Here is a 22,038-nt window from a genome sequence, read left to right as displayed (position 1 = left end):
AAAAAAATCAGTATGGCTTCTGTTGGTAAAAAAGCTTCAAGTATAATGAACTGAAATATAAATAATATTGTCAAAAACAATTAAGGATAACAGGATACTATTTACTAAACATAACTGAACTGGCCAGGCAATCAATAAAACCAGTGCTTCCAAAGTTTCTATCTATACCTGCTCATCATGCATTCCAGATTAGAGATAAAGGAAACTGGAAACAAAACAAGCAACGCCACCTGGCTTCTTATGGCTTTACACCTGACATTTAATGACTCTGAGGTCTAATGAAGGCACAAACACTGATCAAATGTTGAAGCATTTATAAGGTTACTCCCACATGGGTTTCTCTCATGCTAATAACTGAGTTTATGACACAAGCCTTTCCTCAAGGGAGTTAATAAATTTAGAACTGTCACCTCAGCCTGGCTACTTCTTTTCCAATAAACTTAAGGTACTTAATAATCACTTACATATGAATGTCAAATTTAAGTGGATTGTCAAATTAACTAGGAATTTCTAAAGATATTGGAGTGAGGCAGGAAAGAAGAAAGGAAACTGGTGACAGCTCACCTCACTTCCACAGAAAACCCAGTTAAAAAAAAGGCAAGAAAAAAATTGGCTTTCCACTAGAGAATGAAAATGGATAACACACCCCTCTTCCTCTCCCTGACAAAACACATTTATTATACTGGAAAAAATATAGGTACCATATAACACCATAGGATATACCTTCACAACAGAGGTTATACAATCCTAGTTAAGCACTCCAATTCATTATCATATAAAAAGACTAAGGTAAAATACCTAGAAGTTCAATTTAATGCAATTTGGAGAGAAAATAATCTGTTGAATTTTTTTTTTTTTTCAAAGATATACTGTCTCTACAGATATGAAGTAGCTATGGTATAAATAATTTTTCTTGCCTGTATACAGAGCAAATACTACAGACCTCACAGCGTGCTTATATGTTCCACGGCTACAAGGCTCTGGCAGAGACTATCAATTTATCCCTGAACACAGAAACTACATATCCAATTTCCAGAAGTTTCTCTACAACTTTGTGGATAAATATCACTCGAAGATTTTTCAATGGCCCATGAAAATGTTGTTACAATTTTCCTTTTCTTCCCTTTTTAAAATATACTATTTCGATTAGAACAAAGCAGCCGCTATCATAATCTGTTCTTGCAACTTGCCTCAAATATTCAGATTAAAAATTAAAATAGGATAAAACCAGACATTTGCTTTTAAAACTTAAGTAACATGCATGTTTAATATCAACAGATACACACTACCCAGATCACATTAAAGAGAGTTTCTTTACCTTTTAAAAGTGAAAAGAAAATAACTGTCGGTTTCTTTTTCAGCAGGAAAAAAATGCTACCTATATCCATCACTACCAAAGAGAATCTCAGCAATTTCCTAGAGTTTAAGCAACTGGAATGACAGTATTTAAAAACAAAACCCGAAAAACACCATCAGAGTTTTTAGGGAACTGATCAGTTCCCAGGTGGATCTACTTGACATTTGGAAAGATTTACATGAACTCACTAAGCATGGTCTAAGTCTACATCTAGCAACAAAACAGGCTCTAATCCACAACATTTTCTTGATCAGCACCAGATTGACATTCCACCAGCAAATGTTATTCCCAGCTTTACATCTCAGCTGCTTTTCAGATCAGCAATCATCAGAATAGGCTGAGCAAATATAAATAGATATGGACAAAGAAGTTTTAATGGTGTAAGTTAGAGAATGCCCCTGTAGCTCATCAACTACTGCACAATTGTTCATTGCTTAGACAAATGAAGTAGTTTAACATTCAGGTGCAAGAGTACAGAAAAAGAGAGAAATTGTAAGATTATTTACATTGGTAGCTCTTGTACACATTCTAAAAACAAATGACTATTGTACAAGCAGGTGGCTGAAGACAAGAAATACAGAAGGAATAATAATTATATTGCTATCTCAAAAAAAAGGGGATAGAACAGTAGCATTTTACTCAAAAGCACTTATAGTAAAAGCAGTAATTTTGAGAATTATACTACCATTAAGCTTAAGAGCTCTGAAGCCCATTTTAAGTTTTTTTTTTTATATATATATATATATTAAAAAAACCCCTAACGTTAGGCAATTTTCATATCTAAGCACTTGTTCAGAGTTGAAAACTCAGAAAAAAAACTTAAGAAGGGTCAAATTTGAATGACTGCAACTTTGCATGAATTCACAGTAAAACTGGCTGCATCTTTTCTCAGTTAGGGGACATCACAAATACCTGTAACGGTGATTGAGAATAAAGGGCAAAAGAGCAAGAACACACAAACAATATGCAGAAATATAAACTTAAACCAATCCAGTAAACGTAACCTGCCTTGCCAGATCTTTTTTAACTTATTGGAAAAGTTGCTCTACTTAATATTGACAAAGAGATGTGTAAATCAATACATTTGGAACAAGCAATATATTTTAATTTAAAAATGTTCAAACTGCAGCAGTAAATCTATGCACTTAGCACATACAAATCAGCCGGGTTTGCTTGTTGGGTTCTCTTGACAAGATAAGACAAGATGCTATGCAAAGCTCAGATCCAAGTAATGCATAACAAAACCCCCCACTTTTGGAACAATATACTAGCTAAAAATAGGAACACGTTGAAATGAACTGTTATTATTGGCTTGAATTTACCTAATGAAGTCAAGGAAAGGACAGTATGGAAAAACTATCAAAACACTCAGAGCTTTTCTGTTTTGTAATCAACTCCACCTACTTGCTACTGTCATAAAGTTCAGACACAGGGAGTCTTCAGTAAGATGAGTGTCAGAAGAAGAAAAGAAAAGAGAAAAAGCAGCTCAGTCTCAAGTGTAAATAAAGACCCTTCATGTCTTTCTTATGGTATAATACTGCCCCCACACATTCTCCCAATGTTACTTCAAAACTATTTTGCTATGTTTCCTATTTTCATAGTCTTAGATGTACTAAATTCAATAAACTTTCACTAAAAATATACAAATCTAGAATCCACTATCTCAATTTTACATTTTAACATGGGCTGTATGCCATACAGAAAAAAAAACACAGTTTTTCTTTATCTAAAAAAAAAAACATTACCATAAAATTGGAGTCTCTTTTTAAGTTAGCAAAATATATTCTTAGGAAATTTGAAAATAAAAGCTTGGTAGAAAATCATTAATAAAAGGGCAATAGGAAGGAATCTTTTAACTATGTAAAAAAGAATAAATCTGTAGAGATTATTCAAACAATTAAACTATTAGTCTTAAATTCATAAAGTTATAATTGCTTATTTTAGTAACAATGATGTCACCTTTGTTACATACCACTTGTACAGACTAAAATTTTTCTTGGCAGTGCTACTTCTCTTCTTTGTGTTTGCCCTATTTGCTACAGCCTAGCATATAATCAAAGTTTCTTCTGTTTCTGCAAATGAATTCATCAAGTTTATTGTAATTTGAAATTGGACTACAACTTTGATCATAATAAATTAGTGCTAGTAAGGCCAACTGTTCATTCACCATGATGCTATGCTAAATTTGTGATGAATGGTAGAAGACTATTATTTTACTTGTAAGTACAGTATGAGAACATTAGAACAAAGAGCCAGTACTAAATCATTTAAACTGGATTTCAGCAATTGGAATCTTATAAAGAGTGAGAAAATGTTCCTCTTTTCTCTTGATCTCCATTTCCTGTAAACGCTCCAGTAATATGTTAATTTCTAACAGCTAATCCCTATCTGAAGCCAAAATCTAAATACATAAACAGCTGCTGGGAAATGGATGAAAATAAAACAGTGTTTTAAGAATAGCCTCTAAACTCCACTGGAACACGCAAACCCCAAAATATACTATTATAGTTATCAAGTCATGGTATTTCAGATTGCTGTAAATGTCCAGCAAGCTGACCTGGTATCCTTTCACATGACATTGAGAAGTGTATTTAATATATCACGTTTGTTCTTTATAAAGGTTTCTCATGTGACATTTTGGGTTGAATAGAGGAATAAATAATTAAAAAAATATTGATTATATTCTTGCCACTAGAAGTGAAAAATGCAAAATATCTAAAGTATGTTGAAAGCAATGCACATACTTCCTGATTATTTCGGTTCTATCTTCAAAACCAGCCTTCGCCCACCCACCCCAGAACAAAGTTTTTGCTGTACTTTGTGTAGTGAAAAAAAATCAGACCTTTTCTGGTAATCTCTAAGGGATTTTTATTTAAGTATTATGAATCTTCCACTTTGAATGGAAGAGGGTTGCAGGTTAGAATATCCCATCCCTTGCAATCCACGTAGAGTCTTTCTGCTGGGGTGACTGTCTTGAATCCATCTCTGGGAGTCCAGAGCCCATAACATTCCTAAGCAGCTATGGCGTTGTGTTCAGCGCTGATGCACGGCCAAGCAAGGGGTTTTGTTGCTTTTCAGTCTCTGCTGTTACCACTCTAATGGCAACGTGCAAGTAAGCATTAGCCTTGCTGCAATAAACAGATTTGCTGAAATTATTAATAAATTCAGTATAAACAATGCCATTAAGGGAGGAAATGATGATTGTAAAGAATACTGACAAAAAGAACCAAAAGGAAAACACCATGAAAATGCTGAAGAAAAGACACAAAGAGAAAATGCCATTAAACGTTTATGGGAAATGAGAATGTATACAACAATACAGTAGGTGGCCTTCCCTCCGCTTCCTCTTCCAGACCTGCCTCTGCAGTGATACTAAGTGGTAATCTAATGCAGGACTGATGCAAGAGAGAAGGGGGGTTCTGGTTTACTTTTGTCTTAAACAAGACAACTAAGCAAGGCATTTTTAGCTTATATTTAGACAATACAGAACTCAACATTTTTACCAAATACACGAAACTTAATGGTTTGGGGTCATGCAATGTGTGCCTCCAATCAGTGGGTTACATGATAGGAAATAGAGCATGATGAAGGATGATGCTGGTGAGCTGGTACTTCATGCAGTGCCTCTCCAAACACTTGCCTCTGCTAACATGTATACGTCCACTGAGTCCTAAGGAACACTGCATAGATTTTCTGTGGCTCCTGGAATTCATACGTCTAAACCAGGTAGAGAGGGGCCTAACTGGACAAGTTCTGACAATTCAGACAGAACACTTGGAATGGGAAGAAAGTACAGCACCTCCCTAGAAACACAGGCAGTACTGACACCAGATCACAAAGAATCAGACTCCTAGAAACAAGAGCCTCAGACACTAAGATTTGACAAGGTAGTTTCTCATTGTTTTACAAGAGAAGTATTTCACTGTTTTACAAGAGAAATATTTCATTATTTTAATTGGTTTTAGTAAATTGAAATAATATTTATTTAATAAAATACTTATACCCAGAGAAACACTTTGCATTTGTTTTTGGCAACACAGGCTATCATCCAAATAACACATCAGCAAGAACAACCTTTTCTTTTACCATACCCCCATTTTAAAATTCCTTTATTTAATAAATATGCATCTTTCTGCTACATGCTCTACATCAAAGATCTTTTGTGGCTCTTCTTAAAGCCCATGCACTATAAACCCTATTCTGCGTCACCGATTTTAAATTTCATCTATAAAAGTCATTTTACATATACTACAAATAACAATACATGCCCCAGTTTGAATATTAAAGCTGTAATTCAATTTCAAGGTTCTTCTGACAGTATTCCAGCATCACTTTTTTTCTAACATGCTACTTGAATCCTTTTCAGTAAATTCACAAACTATCACAAATCAATAGCTTAAAAGCAGATACACTGCACCAAGAACTTCACTAGGGCTTAATGCTATTACTAGAACAGTACTGAGAAGTTGGTCCTATAGTATAGTAATAGAAATTAACAAAATTAAATAGTTAAAATTAAAAGTTACATGATTCCATAGTCATAATCCATAACCTGCACACATTCTTTACAACTTGCTATGTCTTTTCTTCTTGCATTCCTACCAAATGGAAGAGAATTACTAGCTACTAGACAGAGAGATATGAAAACACACAGACACGTATATCCCAATTTACAGAGTGTAAACTCCACCCAAGTATGTTTCTTCGACTTTATTAGTTTTAATTGCTCAGAGATACCTAACTAATAGACAACACTAGGCTCGGATTGGATGAAATGGATTAAATTTAGCCTCTATGAATTTGGATTACAAGTCTCAAAAGAGACTTACTCTTTCCTCTGTAAAGCATGAAATCATACAGTCTCTGCTGGAAAATGAAATAACAGAATCACAGGATGTATAGTGACCATATTTGCTAAAACTGCAGTTTTCCACACTGAAGGGAAATTACAGGTTTTTGAAAAGCTAATCACTGTACTTGACAACGTATTTACTTTCTCCTTGTTAGGAAACAAAAATGGTACCACAGAGGTAATCTGCATTGCTTTCTTAAAGTATGATTAGTATTAGTAAGCCATGTACATTCCATATAGGTGTTATCCAGGCACCCAAGAGATTCTGTACCAGTTATTCAGTTTTCAGTTCTAATTTTAACTTCTCCAAGGCATTTTATTGAAGCAAATAGTTTGTGTAAATAACCTTAGCAATAGACAAATAAAAAACCCCAACACTTTTGAACATAACTCTTTTCCCCCCTCTCCACAAGTTTTTCTTTGTACTGCTGTAAGCATGTACATATACAAATCCAAGCTGAAGCTACCTACCCTGTGTATTGGGCACAGCTGGTGGGGTTTTGGCAGCTGGAGGAGGGCTGAGGGGTGACCTGTGTAGGAGGTGGTTCAGGACTGCTCTGTGCCAGTCACGGTTGGTACTACTTGGCTCTGAGAGAGACAAAATGGACCCACCACCAGAATGGAACCAGAGGAGTCCCCTGTGCCTCTGCAAAAGAATATTTAGGAATGGGAGGTAAAAGCCAGAAGTAGACACACACGGGAAGATACAGAAGGGAGATGCCAGAGGAGGACAAATGCTAAAGAAAGGAGATGCAAGAGCTGATACTGGAACAGCAGAGATGCATGAACAGGCACAAGTGGGAAACAAGACAGACTGGCAGGGCACAGTACAGCAGGAGAACTGAAGAAGCAAATGAGCCACCCAAGCAAAGGCTGGGGACAAGACTGAGAAAGAGGTACAACCCCAAAGGTGGTGGGACAACCCATGCCAGAGCAGTTTGGTAAGAAATGAACAGTGGCAAAAGAAAAGGAACCACAGCACATTGACTCTCATTTCCTGCGCCTTCCATCATCCTACTAAAGGGACTGAGTGTCACGGGGAGAGAGGGGATTGGAGACCAAAAAGCCAGGAGGAGAGCTGTCTGCATGGAAGGCAAGGTGGGCTTGTTATGTGTTTGATTGGCTTTATTTTTTCAACATCAGGATCAGTAATTGAAAGGTTGTTAAATGGCAATAAATTAAAATGATTGACATTCCCTGACTTGAAGCTGTGTTTCGGCCCACGACACACCCCTAAGCAGCAAAACTGCCAGCCTTAAAAACAATTAGATAAGTTTATCCTGGTACTGTAATACTTAGTAAATATACACATATACTTATTACTATATCCGTTAAGCTAACCTAGAGCTTTATTCCTGTAAAGACACTTTTATATTCTTTGTTCCATGAAAGTCATTGTTCTACTCATGCTTTTGCAAAATAATTTTTAGCTTGGTGTTCTGAGAAAAAGGGAGATCTACATAATTATCTTCAACTTTTGACCTCCTAGCACTCCCTCACTAGCTTTTAAGCCCATTAGGAAATTTTACCTGGCTCTAAAAGGAGGTATGTCCCAAAAATAAGTTTGTATTTGTGACACCTAATGGTCAGAGACCCCCAGACCAGTGCCTTCATTCTGGTGAGGCATCAGCACAAACTCAGCCAGCTCACATGTGGAACCTGGAACAATTCACATCACATGCTGCCCCTTTTCAAATTGGCAGTGCAGAGTTATGAGGATTGTATGTAAGTATGCAGGTTTAAAGAGATATGAAAAGGGAACTGTGGGTATCACTGGGAACAGAGAAAAGACTGAAGCCAAAAAAAAAAAAGGGAAGTGGGAGCTAAGGTTACTGTGGCTAAAGGAATCTGTAAAGTGGCAGCAGAGAGAAACCCTTAAGAAACTACAGTTCTTTGTGATGGTCAAGAAGAATTTTATTTGCTAACTGCATTTTATATATTGTCAACATGCAGACAGGCATTTTGTTAAACCTTCAATCTGTTGAAAATGGATGTTCAGAGTCTGCTATGTGAAATACAACACAGTAAACATATGCACTTCAGTTTCTGAAAGTCCTAGAAGCAGCATCCATTTTTCCAGCCCACAAAACCAAGTCAGTGCTTCCCAATGTAAACAAAAATACATACAGAATTTAGAGACATCCACAGCCAGGAGATCACAGCAACTGATTAACATCTGTCCAGAATATCACTTGGCAAGAGAAAGACACACAAAGATCGCAAGCAAGGGACGGGTATCATTCATAGTTCTTGGGTCAACTTCCTTCACTTAGAAGCTGCTAAACAACTTAAAGCATACAGCAAAACACTTGGACAAGCTCAGAGGGGTTGTCCTCAGTGTCAGCCTTCCACAACCTACCATCCTGCATCATACGACAAAAACTCATGGTAATGCCTGACTAAAGAAAACTGTTTATCTAACCTCATTTGTTTCACAGCTTTCAAATCAGCCATTGCTGCACAGTAGGTGAGACGCTGCCAAAAACTGTCATGAGATCCCTGACCAGGTGTAATCGGCACCGAGAGAATAAATGAGGATTACAGTTCTGGATTATCACTTTTGTGACAGAAGGCTTAAAGTGCCTGGGATTTGCCAGTGTTCCCCAAATCATTCTTCAGAGTCAAGTTCTTAAGTGTACAGATGCTGCTGCTCAAACAACAGTAGCAATATTTTTTTGCCAGGCCACACAACATCTAGATGATACTAAGCATCATTGAACACGTGGATCAAAAGGACTGATCTATAGCCATGTAAGCTTCAAGAAGAATGACATACAAACCTAGACAAGAACCACCACCTTACTCGGAACACTTGGAGTCAGATGACGTGTGTTAAGGAAAGCACACAAAGCTTTAAGAAGTCTGCTCTGAGAGAATTTGTGCTGGGCATTTTGCCAAAGGATAGATCATTAATGGTTTCAATGATCTCCCCTTGGAGAGGGGGCTGCCAAGACAAATCCTCTTAGTTATACTAGAAAGGTTAAGTGAGGTCAAAAGTCCCACCTCTCCCCAGCTGTGGACACTTCACCAGTTTGATAATTTTGATAAAGAAATAAATGAATGCTTTAGGTGTTTACATTTAATTACTTTGATGCCAGCAGAGTTTCTAATAACCGGTATTATACTTGGGTTTGTGTCTGCTTTGATTAGCTCTCTTAACAGCCAACCAGCTCTGTCACCCTACTGGAATAATCTATTTTGCGCAAGTCAAGGCCATTTGAGACCACTGGGCTATGTGTGTGCTGACAGCACTGCTGGCCACTTTCAGCTCCTCCAGCAAGACAGTAAAATAAAGGGGACACAGATGCACCTGAATCTTCAGGCAGTTTTCTGTCTCCCTTTAGGTTAAGGTAGACAAGAGAGCCTGTTTATTTTCTTGTGAAGGTGTAAGAAATAGTTGCACTTGGTAACACACTTTGAAAGCCACAGACAACATAGTGGACAATACCTCAAGGATACTATTTACCTTCCAAAGAAAAGCATCTAAACATTCACCTGTTCCCTAAACATTTCTATGCACGGGAGGCAAAAATTACATATCCTTTCAAGAATAATAATTCTACAGTTGATCTTCATGGCAACAAAGGCATAAATGAAAATTGAATGTATCATTATAACATTTAGTATTCTATCAAAACAGTTAGCCACAATGAATACTGAGAGCTATTGATTCAAGCACATTATTTAGAGTGCAATGTTCCCATTTCAATTGAGATTCTTTGCTTTACTAATTTAATGGAAGAACTGTAGAATAAACACATCCAAAAAAATCCAAAGTTTTTGAACATGAAAAACTACAACAACATTAACTGAAAGGTCTCTTAAAGAACCAGTAACAGACAGTACATCAGTCTGCAACAATCCTGCACAATTTTGCTAGCATTTTAGTGAAACCTCTCTTTGAAATTAAAATATTTTCTACTCTCATCATCACTAGATCATAAACTGGCAGACTACATATATAATAGATGCAATTTAACACCATACAGAAGTTTCATATCTATTAACTTACTATTAAAAGAATAGTAAATGATTAAGGACCTACTTCTCCAAGGTCCCACAACCTCTCAATATATCACCACAACTAAAAGCAGGCACTCACATTCAAGCTTTCTGTGTTCATGAGGAATTTTGTATCTGCTGCTCTGAAAGACTGCTCGACAGGTCTAACCATGCTACCCACAGCAGTAACTCCCTTGATATATGCAAAGCTTGTACAAATCTCCCTCCACAGGAACAAAGAAAAAAAATAATCCCCCTGACCAAAACCTTAAAAAAACACGCATGCAGATTGCTTTTTAGAAAGCACCTTTCCCCACCCCATAACATCTAAAACAAAGAGAAGACTATAATGGAACATCTGGACAACCACTGGGGTTTGCTACTAATGGGTTATACTGACTCTGCTTATGTTTTGTCATTTTGTGTTGCTTTACTGTATACACATCTCAGCTTTTTTCTTGTAGAAATTGTGCTCGCTATAGGACAGTCTTATGATTTTGAAGAAAGCACATTTGCACTGAAAAGATACGAAAATTCTCTTCCATGCAACAAAAACACTTTGTGAAAGAAAGAATCCTGGCAAAGAGTAGTCTGAGAAGGGGTAGTACAATGAAGTACTGAGAAAAATATGTTTTGAAGTTAGAAATATTTTGCACAAAGTTAAAATGATCAAGTTTTTCTAATGACAATTGTTACTTCTCTGAGTTCATTTACAGCCTTGCATCAGTTTACTCCATTAAATATTAATTATACCAACTATACCTACTGATGCTTTGCTAGCTGCTTCTCTCACGCACTTCCAAGCACAGAAAAATGTGACAAAAATAGTTATTCTTTCCACGGATCACACATCCTCAGGCTGTTGGTTGCAAATGCTCCTTCCAAAGGTAATTTCTTTCTGGATCTGGCCCATTATTAGTACTAGTTAGGTTATTTCCACTGTCCTATGGCAGTGACAAATACATATTTAAAGCAATTAAAACAGACAACACATTTATAGCAATTTGTTAAAGGACAAAACAAACATACACAATATCTCTGTTAGGTTCCTCCTCCAATTCTATGGCAGCTTACTCTGCCTTCCTCACGTAGGCTGTGGTCCTACAGAGTACATACCTCAGAATAACAGTCCTAAAAGGACTGTAGACAGATTTATATAATTGCTGGTAACTCAGCTTTGTTGCAAGTGTTTTTGACTATTTTTGTAACACACACTATTGTAATTGGAAATAGAGTAGTATTGGTTAGTACTGATTTTGACATTTTAAAGAGGCAATCTACCCAACTTACTCTTGCAGAATTTTCTAGATAAAATGCATTATGACATATGTACCCCTTAATAACTCTATTAGATTTGTATTTGTACACAATTAGAATAAGGCTTAACAAATGTGTAACACAATCGTACTTCCATATACAAATAAGAAATTAACTTTGAGAGACACATGAACATATTGACACTATTTTTAGATGAGCAGGTAAGACCTGTAATTAGAGCGTGATCTTTGCCTAAGAAAGCATCTGTTTTCTTCACTGTGTAATTAGTAAAATTAATGAATTCCAATCCATCCACACAAATTATTTTTTTTAACTCTGAAATAAATCACTTTAAAACTCAGGATGCTTTCAGCTACACAAATTTGTCAATAAGTGATACTGTAGTTCAAATTATTAATGTAATTTTCTTTATAGTTATTCTGAAACATTTTGTAGCCCACTCCCCCTTTCCTGCCAAGAAAACATATTATAAACAATACAGATTTGTGCACTAAGAAATTTGTTATGGCTACATACTAGATTAAGCTCCTCATACATAATTCTTGTCAGAAAACTGACTAAAAGATCACATTGTTTAACTGGATCAGAACAGGAAATATGTTTATTGGGAGATTTTTAAAAAATTAAGACTATCCCTCTCTGACACATTTTATTATGTCCAAAGCAGGAAACTGCTGAACAGTGAACACAATTTCACAATGCAGATTAGAAAATCAATCATTAAAGTGATGAAAAATGTTTTTTAAAATATTTTCTTCTTAAAAAAGTGTTGCTTCTAAGAACGTGAAGTGGCAGATGATCACACTTGAAGAGGTTAGCATTGGATAATTACAGACAAATAATAACAGGAAACATACAGTATGCTTTAGTGATCTCCAGTACTATCATTGTCTTGCTGCTCTAAGGGGACAACAAAAGGAGGCTTCTATCACACCCTGTATGGTCACAGCTGATTTCTAATTCAAAAGGGCAATTCTGATTGTATTAAAAAAATCTTTGGGCAAAACCTATGTATGTATTCATTTGCTATAATTGTTTCAATCTTCCTCTTTGAATCAGGGAGATGTGCAGGAGAAAACCTGCTAACAATAATCTGCTAAGTATTTGTTTTATGAATCTGGCCCTCAGTCAAGAAGTTGCAGTGAAAAGTCTTTTAATCACCTTCTGATCAGAATTTACTGGATTGTATCTAAGTTCAAGGGTATTAAAATGTGCAAAGGAGACTATGAAAAAATGGCTAGGTTATAGATTTTAACTTCTTAACTAGAAAATTGACTCAAAATAGATTTTCTAATTTACAATGAATCAAAAGAAAAAACATTAGACCATAGCAAAAGTGGCACAAATGTATCAAAAAGCAAATGAATAAACATTTGAAAAGATTTATTATTAGAAATTGTAATAAATTTTGGAAAGATGAATTGATTTTAGTTAAAAGGTATAACTGACAATTTATTGGGCGGGAAGATGCATTATTTTCCAATTGTTATCCACCTACAGTAAAACTGATTTGTGTCCTATTGTATTTTATGGAAAAGGAGAGAGCAACTTTCAGTGATTTAGATTAAATGTATTAATCATAACCAGGCACTGTGAACTATATATCTACTATTAAAGAAGATTTTTGACATTTAATTCTGTAGCAATATTTTGGCTCTGTACCACTCTTCCTAAATCCAATTCCTGCTACAGTTGGCAGATTTCTCCCTTTTAATTTTATGGGGCTTAAAGTAGCATTTAACCACCCATGCGGTAAATAATGCAGGATTAGAAATATTTAGTGTTTTGTTTCCCTTTGAAGAGTAGTAATCCATCAACCTCCAAATATTTTTAAAACATTTTCCACATTCTAGTAATATTTAATGTAAGATTCAGTAAAACATCCTATGTAAATGAAGTTGTTTTCCTGAAACAACAACAACAAAAAATCACATTAAACTCTAAAGAAAATATGCACATACATCACTGATGTAGGGAAATGAATTTTATAAAGATATCAGCCTGTGTACAAAGAAGATTTTAATAAATCCTTCTGAGTTTTTAAATATTATATATGATGTGACTATTACATATTTTATTCTCAATAATCTGACAAAATATATTTAAGTGTTCTGTTATCCTGGACAAGGGATAACAATATATTTTTAAATATTTATGCCCAACTTAGCACTGAAATGCTAGCTTTTATTTATGCAAACGCCCTGCCCTCTCCACCCCCTACCCCCACCCCCCCCTCATTTTTATGCAGTAATTTCCTATATTTCACTTAAGTGCTGTGTTTTATTGCATGGGAAAGCTGCTTTGTGGTAACTTCTAACTGGCAATGTTCTTAAAGTTATTCTAGGTACCACAGTTTGTCTTAAATTGCCTTAGACCTACACCCACGATAAGATTCCAGATTTTTAAAAAACATGAACAGAAAAAAGCAGTATGGCAACAAAATCTCAATTGCCATATTCATGCTTTCTTTCAAAACAGGAAAAAGGTTTATTTTTCTCTACTATTGACCGTATTCTATAGAGAATAAAAATACAATCCACTGTAAACCTCCTATATCTATCTGTTTAGGTCCCTGTAAAGTCAGTCTTTTAGAACTAAACAATCCAATGGGAAGGGGTCAAGGAGAAGGGGAAATGAGGCACAGTTTATCTAAAGCTCTTTAAAGTGTATTTCACAAGCATTTTAAAAAAAAAAGATATACATCTCTAGCAGGACAGCTGCAGAGTCAGTTCTCTACACTGAGGGTAAGTTTCTTCCTTGGCCTTTAAAACCATAATCTGCAGGAATGCTACATCAAGGCTGAGAAACAACGGAATAAAGAAAGTTTCTCATACTTGTGAATGCAGGTTTTAAAGTCACGTCAGACAATGGATTACCTAAAGTTAACAGTGTGAAAAGGAAAAACAAACCACAACAAAAATCAGATCATCAGAAGCAAGTAAGAGTTCATTGAATAAAACTGCAAGGGGTATGAGCAGAACAGATTTTGAGCAGCTACCAAAACTGCTGGACTGAAAGGGTTCACTTGATCAGTTATTATGGTTTATGCTTCACTTGGAAGAGAAACTAAAAAAAGCAGCTGCCGTGTCCTAACTGAAAGGACAGTAATTAAAAGGCAAGGATCAACACTGTCTTCAACCACTCCAGTTGCAAGTGCTGATGTTACACCTTTTATTGTTGTCCTCTTTATTCCGATATACGATAGTAATTTGGTAATTGGACAAATGGTTCAAGTGCACACAAAACAAAGATTACTATGCTTTTGAAAAGATTATATCAACATTTTATGTAAGGCCTTCCACAACAGGAGTCCCTTAAACAGAAGGGCTTCAAATTTTCCTGTGACTCACCCCACAACTCACAGCATTATTAATTTACTGATTGCCTTCAGGAAATGACCTTTCCATTCTAAGATTACCATTTAGTGAAAGTTAGCATTGCAGTCTCTGATACTGGGTAAACATGTTTAAGGAAGTATTCACTTCTGCAACTCATTCAATTTGAAGATCTCTCAGAAACATATTAAACAAAGTCTACAGTTCTGTAAAGAAAAGGGTCTCTTTTGCATTTAGTTACGTGTTTACTTTCTGTAAATACCACGTGATAACTATGAGGCAGTCCCTGAGAAGTTTTGAGTACTTCCTTCCCTCCTCAAAACTACATTCTCAAATGCACATTTGATTTTCTTATTTCAAGAAACAAAATGGTAGCAAACATGCCATTTTCCAGCTAAGTCACAGGTAAGAGGCTACAAGCACCATGGTTCACTCTGCTTCTTTATGGTTATTTTTAACAGGTTATAGAACATTGTCTTTACATCTGACTAACTAAAGTTGCAGTAATCAAACAGAATGGCAGAGGAGTACCTCTTCATTTCCACATTATATCTCATACTACAAAAGCAGAATAATTTTCTTGGGCAGTTCAATTTCAACACAGTGCATCATGTGCGTTTGCTAGTTTATTTTCTGTGTTGTATTCTGAAGTTATTTGATATATGCATCTCCATGACAAATTGCTGAAGAGGACACTAAAGATCCAGTTTAATTCACTATTTTTACAGATGACTCTTACCCTGGGTACAAGCCATATAAAAGACTGTATAGAGAAAAAAAAAACAACGTTAAGCTGCAGTTTGTATTTTTTCTTTTGTTATAAATCTGACAATATTAAAGCATTCCCCATCTTTGCCTTACAGCAATGATTTGAAAGATGAGCTGCTAAATGATATTGATTGCTTTGCAGACAAGAATATTTTTTTATTGTGTATTGCATAAAGCTAGAACAGAGCTAGTGAACAAAACAAATGAGTGCATCTGAATATAAATGGTGTATTTTTGGAACAAATCTAGAAGATCTCCATTAGGCTTAATCTAGATGTCTAGAGATAGGCTGAGTACTTCTATTAGGTATCTAAAGTGCCATTGTTTCCCTTATAGACAGTCACCATATGAAATGCAACTGAAAACACAGATGGACCATTTCTAAGTTGTTCCGTCTATCAGTAGCCCTCATTCTCCCCCTCCACCTATTCTAGGCAGAAAGGCAGAATTTCCTATGGAATGGAAAACCTACTCACATGTGAATGAATTATTATGGTTTGTATTAGCAAGAAACTTTCAACAGCTCAGAAGTAGTATCTGATCATGTACTTGCTTTCAGTTAAAAAGTGCTAAACAACATGTTAGGTGAAAACACTGTCACGATTTGCTTGACATTTATGATGTTACTACAGCATCAATGAGATGTTGCTCATCAGCTAAGCCACAGTATATGTGCATATGTTTCTTGCCTATTACACATATGATTTTCTGTCTATTCTCTGCATTAAATGATTAAGTCCCCTGTCAAGCTCAATATAAGGAAATACAACTCCTAACTAGACTCTGGATACAAGATGTTGTTGTTTTACCACTGGTTCTTCAAAACGCTGCTATTGAGGCTTTAAGAAGTTTCTAGAAGAGACACAACCGACTGAAGTTTTTTCAGAAAAGATACTAAGCCCAATTCTATTTACAGACAAATTCTTTCCATTATAACTGCACCAAAACTTAGAACATCAAAGAACCAGTATGTACTTCGGAAGTCAAAACAAGCAAATTCCAAATGTCATCGGAAGAAACATTTCATGCAGCCAGACACCAGAAAAGCGGGATTTCTTTGTGAGAAGCAGCAGAAAACAAGAAGAGTAATTATGCTGCTTCATATTTTGAAGTCAGAGGTTTTTGAAATCATTATTATCTTTAGGGAGTGCTGTAAAACTGTATTAAATATGTTTTCAAGACAGACACTAACTGAAGAATAAATGGGATATCATTATGCTATTTGCCTAGTTTAAAAGTAGACTTCAGGGAAATTATAAATGACTATCATTTGAGTGGTTAGGTTAAGGTGAATTACAAGGAATACTGCTCAGGCTAACAGTTCATAGCACTTGTCACCATGAATAAACCACAAGATGCATGTAAACAATAAGCAGTACATTTGACATTTCTTAGACTAATGCTGGAGGGCAACTATTTTGCTGAAGTGGGATGCTGGTTTTGACACCATACTTGAAGTGAGAGTCCAAGAAAAGAGATTAAGTCACCACATTCACTTTAACTAGACAGAAGTTAATCTTTGATATTTTAAAGGTATGCGTTGATTATCACAGCAGGTGAAACATACCAAGAAAACCCACTGAGAGCCTTGTTGCACAGAGTATCTGTTTCAGTAGCTGTACCTGTAAGATATCTTCATTTTGATAAGGTACAATTTTACCACTGAGAGCTTTGTTGCACAGAGTATCTGTTTCAGTAGCTGTACCTGTAAGTTATCTTCATTTTGATAATAAGGTACAATTTTACCACTACAAGTGATTAATTACTTGATGCATTTAAACTATTTTTTTTCCTTGATAGGCATATATTTTGCAAGAATTAAACTAGGACACAATTCAAGACTATATGCTCTAAGTTTACAAGGTAAGTGATATAGGAGAAAAGAATAACACACACACACATGCTCACCTTCACCAGTTAGTGCCTTTACAACTATTACAAACCAGCTGGGGATTTCACTAGCTACTTTAATTATGGCAGAGGGGTTTTACACTTAGGTAACAGAACTAATAAAATTGACCAACCTTAGATTTGTTGAAATCTAAACATTTGGTATTTGAGTTACCTGTAACTCCTTTATGACTAATGAACTGCAGCTTCAAATGAGACAGAAATGCTGCAGTATTATTTGTGCCTGTTTACTAGTTTGATGACACTAAGATGATCACAGATTTTTCTTTAGACAGTTACAAGTGACAAAAAAAATCCCTGTCAGTTAAACATAAATTGCAAGGCAGACTATTAAACCACTCAGAACTCAAAAAGGATAGATAGAATTTAAAATACTTTGTAACAATGACAACTATACTGACAAAACAGATCCACTAATTCTAGTGATCTGCCTTAAACAGTATTTAACTGTGCCTTAAGTATGGGTATCACCATTGGCACTATCAGTGATGGGAACCACTCTGACAAATACTGACCTACTATGAAACATACTCCTGACCTTGACAAAATGAAAGTCTGGAATCCAACAAGAGTTTATTTTTTTATCAGACATCATCTAATACCACTCACATTTCCACAGAGTTTGACATAGAGACTATTGCTCCAAACAACAAAAGCCATTAACTGAAGCAAATAATTAAAACCCCACAGATAAATTATTTCAGTCACTTCACAAACTGAATTGTGCTTTATATGACTGTGTGTCACACATCCAGTGTAAAAGAATTCTCCACAACACCAAATCAACTTTAACTTGAGAAACAGTGTTCCAAAAGTTGCAGAGCACCCATAAAGAAGCTTCTGACCAGTACTGTATGACCAATGTCCAACTTACTCTTTAAGGAAACATTCCCTGGATCTGTAGCAAGTTGTCTTATCTAGTACCATTTCACTCAATTTCCAAATATTTTGACAAGAAAAAACAGTCCTGAAAACATTTAGCTATTTTTTCAGTTAGAACTTATAAGCAAAAATGTTTGATTAGATTTCCCATTTTGAAAGCGGTTAACAAAAAGCATGAGTGCTCAATACATCTTTTCTCCTCACATCAACAGAGTAGTAATATGATGAAAATTTTTTTTGAGAAAAGTTTTTTTATCTTCAAACTTCTGAAAAGAGTCACAGGATTTGAGAGAAATACCCGGACACCTTCAGATAATGGGTCTTAGAAATGTAACTTTCATTCTTTATGCACTTTCTGAATAATTAGAACTATGTATAGTCAAGCTCAATAGTACAGCTGTGCAAAAAGAAAAAAAAAAAAAAAAAATCAATCCTAGGAATACAAGACCTCAAACAGGCTGTCTTTAATATCATGAAATCAAAGCCCATGACAGAGGTGATGAATGGCAAAATTGGCAGTTGAAAGAAAGTATCCTTTTTATTGGTCATGTTTTTTGCACTTTAGCTCAGTGAAATCACTTCCCAGATTGCAGCCTGGTCAAGGAATCCAGGCAGAAGAGATGACATATAAAAGCCCTCAAACAAAACCCTACAATGTCTCTCCCTGACTCAGGGAAGGAACTGTATCTAGAACCATACAAGGAACAGCTAAGACAGCAGCACTGATTTTTAAAACCTTCACTTATTTGTCTTGAGAAGTTGGGAACAAAGTGAAAATTTTGAGTCATTGAGTACTAAGTTGGGCAAACCATTTTGAAAGAAACTAAAAAGTAGTCATGTTCTATTTTCACTAGCTATAACTATTAACTCTTATTTTCTTTATTTAGGGCTCTTGTGATCTCGGGAATTCATCTGCAAAAAGCACAGCAGCCTTAATCATTGAAAGTAAAGAACTCATGTAGTATTCTACAACACAGAAATGAACCTTCTCATTTCCAATGCATCTAAAATGTTAGATTTCTAATTTTATTCTGCTAAATACCAAAGTTTCACATGTAATTTGTCCAAAAGGACAGAGATACTGTATTAGATAAGTGACATGCAAGTCTACAAACACATACAGAAAAAAGACTGGATAAAAAAAACATTCCTTCTAAGACATCGTTTCATTAAGAGCACTACTTCTAAATTGCAGAACTTCTGCCTAACATAAAAGAATGTGGGGGTTGGGAACAGTTGATAAAGTGCTATAACTGCAGAATTCAACTAAACATGGTAAGATTTCACGCAATACACCTTACTAAAATAGTACATTAAATACTAGCATGGTATGAAAGTACACATATCATGTTTCCAATTACAATTACAAAGTTGCTACTAGCAACTTGACACAGTAGGATCAAACCTAAAGTTCTATTCCAAATAATGTTGCCACAAAACAAAGCAATGAAGACATGATAAGCCAGCATTATAATTGTATGTCAAATTATATGCTTGACAAACCATTTAATTATGGATTCCATAAAAATCATTCCTATCTTAAGTAAATTTGACAATCCAGAGGATATAAACCAGTTATGCTGAATACCTTTTTTTATTTTCTTGCTCAGCTTTTGCAGTTGTCACATGTTGCGTGACAACTCATTCAACCTGCACATTGGATTAGGCAAGGATTTTCATAGTATTTGCATGCTAGATTTTTGTCCACTGTTGTGTGATCATTTAAAAAGTCTTTTGACTCAAACGCAGTTCACTTGATGACAGAAAGACCCACGAGCTTGTTCAAATTCAGCAATGCAATGAAATGCAGCAAGAGCATCTGGACAGAATCTGAGTGCCAGCTGTGGCTACTTCAAATTAAAGTTCACTAACTGGTCCATAAAGAGCAGCACTCTTCCTGATTCTCAGATCCCACTGCTTCTAGAAAACATGGTGTGAAAATGACATACACTGACAGTTTCCTCAGTATATATAGCAAGTAACAATCACACTCTTACATGAAAACACCCAAACAGTTGAGCATTAAACACTTTTTGACAGAGGATGCCAATATATCAAAGGTATCAGAGTTATACATTCTACCTTCCTTAAACCAGTAATCTCTCTAAGGCTTTGCTGGATGCTGTAATAGTGAACCTTCAACTAGTTTCCAAAAAAGTTTAACCACACACTGACTGTATTTGAAGGACTAACTACATGCTCACATGCGCTAGATACAAACTACACATCCTTAGACTGAATACAGGATATAAGGCGTGTCTTTTAGGTAGTGTATCTCCGTAGGAAACTCCATTCCTTACTTCATCTCCCTTTAAAGTCTGTGTAAAAGCAATGATACAGACATCAGACTCCTTGCTGTTAAAAAAGAATTAAGTCACACCACAACTCTGTTCAGTGAGTCTGCAGTGCTCTTTCCTCAGGATATTAGTCTTTCTAAAAGCATTCTTGCTCTTCTTCACTGTTACCATCTAATAGCAGTAATTACTTCTTGTTCTGTGTTATCAGATGTCACAGGTATTAAATGACTTTTTTTTGTCATTGGATTGAAGTATCTAAAAAAGATTTTCTTTAAGAAGCAATCACTGACAAAAGGAAGCACATGAGCTCTGGCTTATACAGCTACATTTGCAAAGATGGATGCAGCAGATGTGTCCACAAACATAAATAGTCATTAAAAATGTCAGAAAACTGCATCTGAAGAGCCAACTGCACATCCATTCTATATATGCACTCCTGACTAAACATAGTGACTTAGAAGGTACGTTCACATGTCAACCTTGTTTCAAAACACTATGTAAATGATATATTTAATAACTGAAGGTAATGGAATTATCAGTTTTTAGTAGACCAGCTTACATTTCTGTTATAAAGGGAAGTATGACACCATCTTTATACATGAGATATCATGACTGGAAGACAAAATGGGCTCCTAAGGACAATCCAGACAGCATAGCAGAAAATAAACATTAGGATTTTTTATTATATACACACATTCACAGCATATCTTCATCAATTTAAATTTAATCACCTTTTTACAATTTAGAGGAAAAGACAGTTTTTAGGGTAGTTAAGCCATGTATCATCAATACCATGAAGCTAACCTATCAGTTATAATAGCTCCTATAAAATACCAGAGTGAAATTGCAGTAAGCCTAGAAAATGGGCTACAAATCCCAGATATGCTCAAGCAAGCACTGAACCAAAAATAAAAATAGGTAGATAGGAAACCAAGAACTAGATAGCATTCATCTAATTCATGACCACTAACAGCAGAGATCACAGGCCAAGGTTTTAAAGCATCTTATTCAGCTCCAAATAGCAATTATTGAAGTCCCTGTTCAAATACAAACACTTTCCCTTTTCAAAACTAGTTAAATTTTTAACAGTTCCTTCCTATTCTCTCCACATATAATAGCTCTTACATTTCTCAGAAGCACCTTATTTTGTTTAGGAAAATTAAAATTTGAAAAACTTTTAATGTTCTCAAATAGTAAAGAGCATCCATGTTGCAGTATTTATCATACTGGGATTTGTTTATTACACACTGATGAAGAGTCTCCCACATTCTCCTCTTCCAAACACTATTGTGATAAGAAAGGAATAGACTGCACTACAATTAATACATTTTAACATTTTAATTTGAAAAGTCAAGT

General features: G+C 35.4%; 1 protein-coding gene across 2 annotated transcripts in view; it reads right to left on the bottom strand.

Annotated features, from left to right (window-relative positions):
• The window catches only part of GPATCH2 (G-patch domain containing 2), a 127,711-nt gene that overhangs the window by 81,468 nt on the left and 24,205 nt on the right, over positions 1–22,038 (bottom strand). The window lies entirely within an intron of this gene.

This window comes from Tyto alba, unplaced genomic scaffold (assembly GCF_018691265.1).
Source record: "Tyto alba isolate M040663 unplaced genomic scaffold, T.alba_DEE_v4.0 Super-Scaffold_16, whole genome shotgun sequence".
NCBI lineage: Eukaryota > Metazoa > Chordata > Aves > Strigiformes > Tytonidae > Tyto > Tyto alba.
Note: the sequence above shows the minus strand (reverse complement) of the source record. Positions and strands in the feature narration are given on the sequence as shown.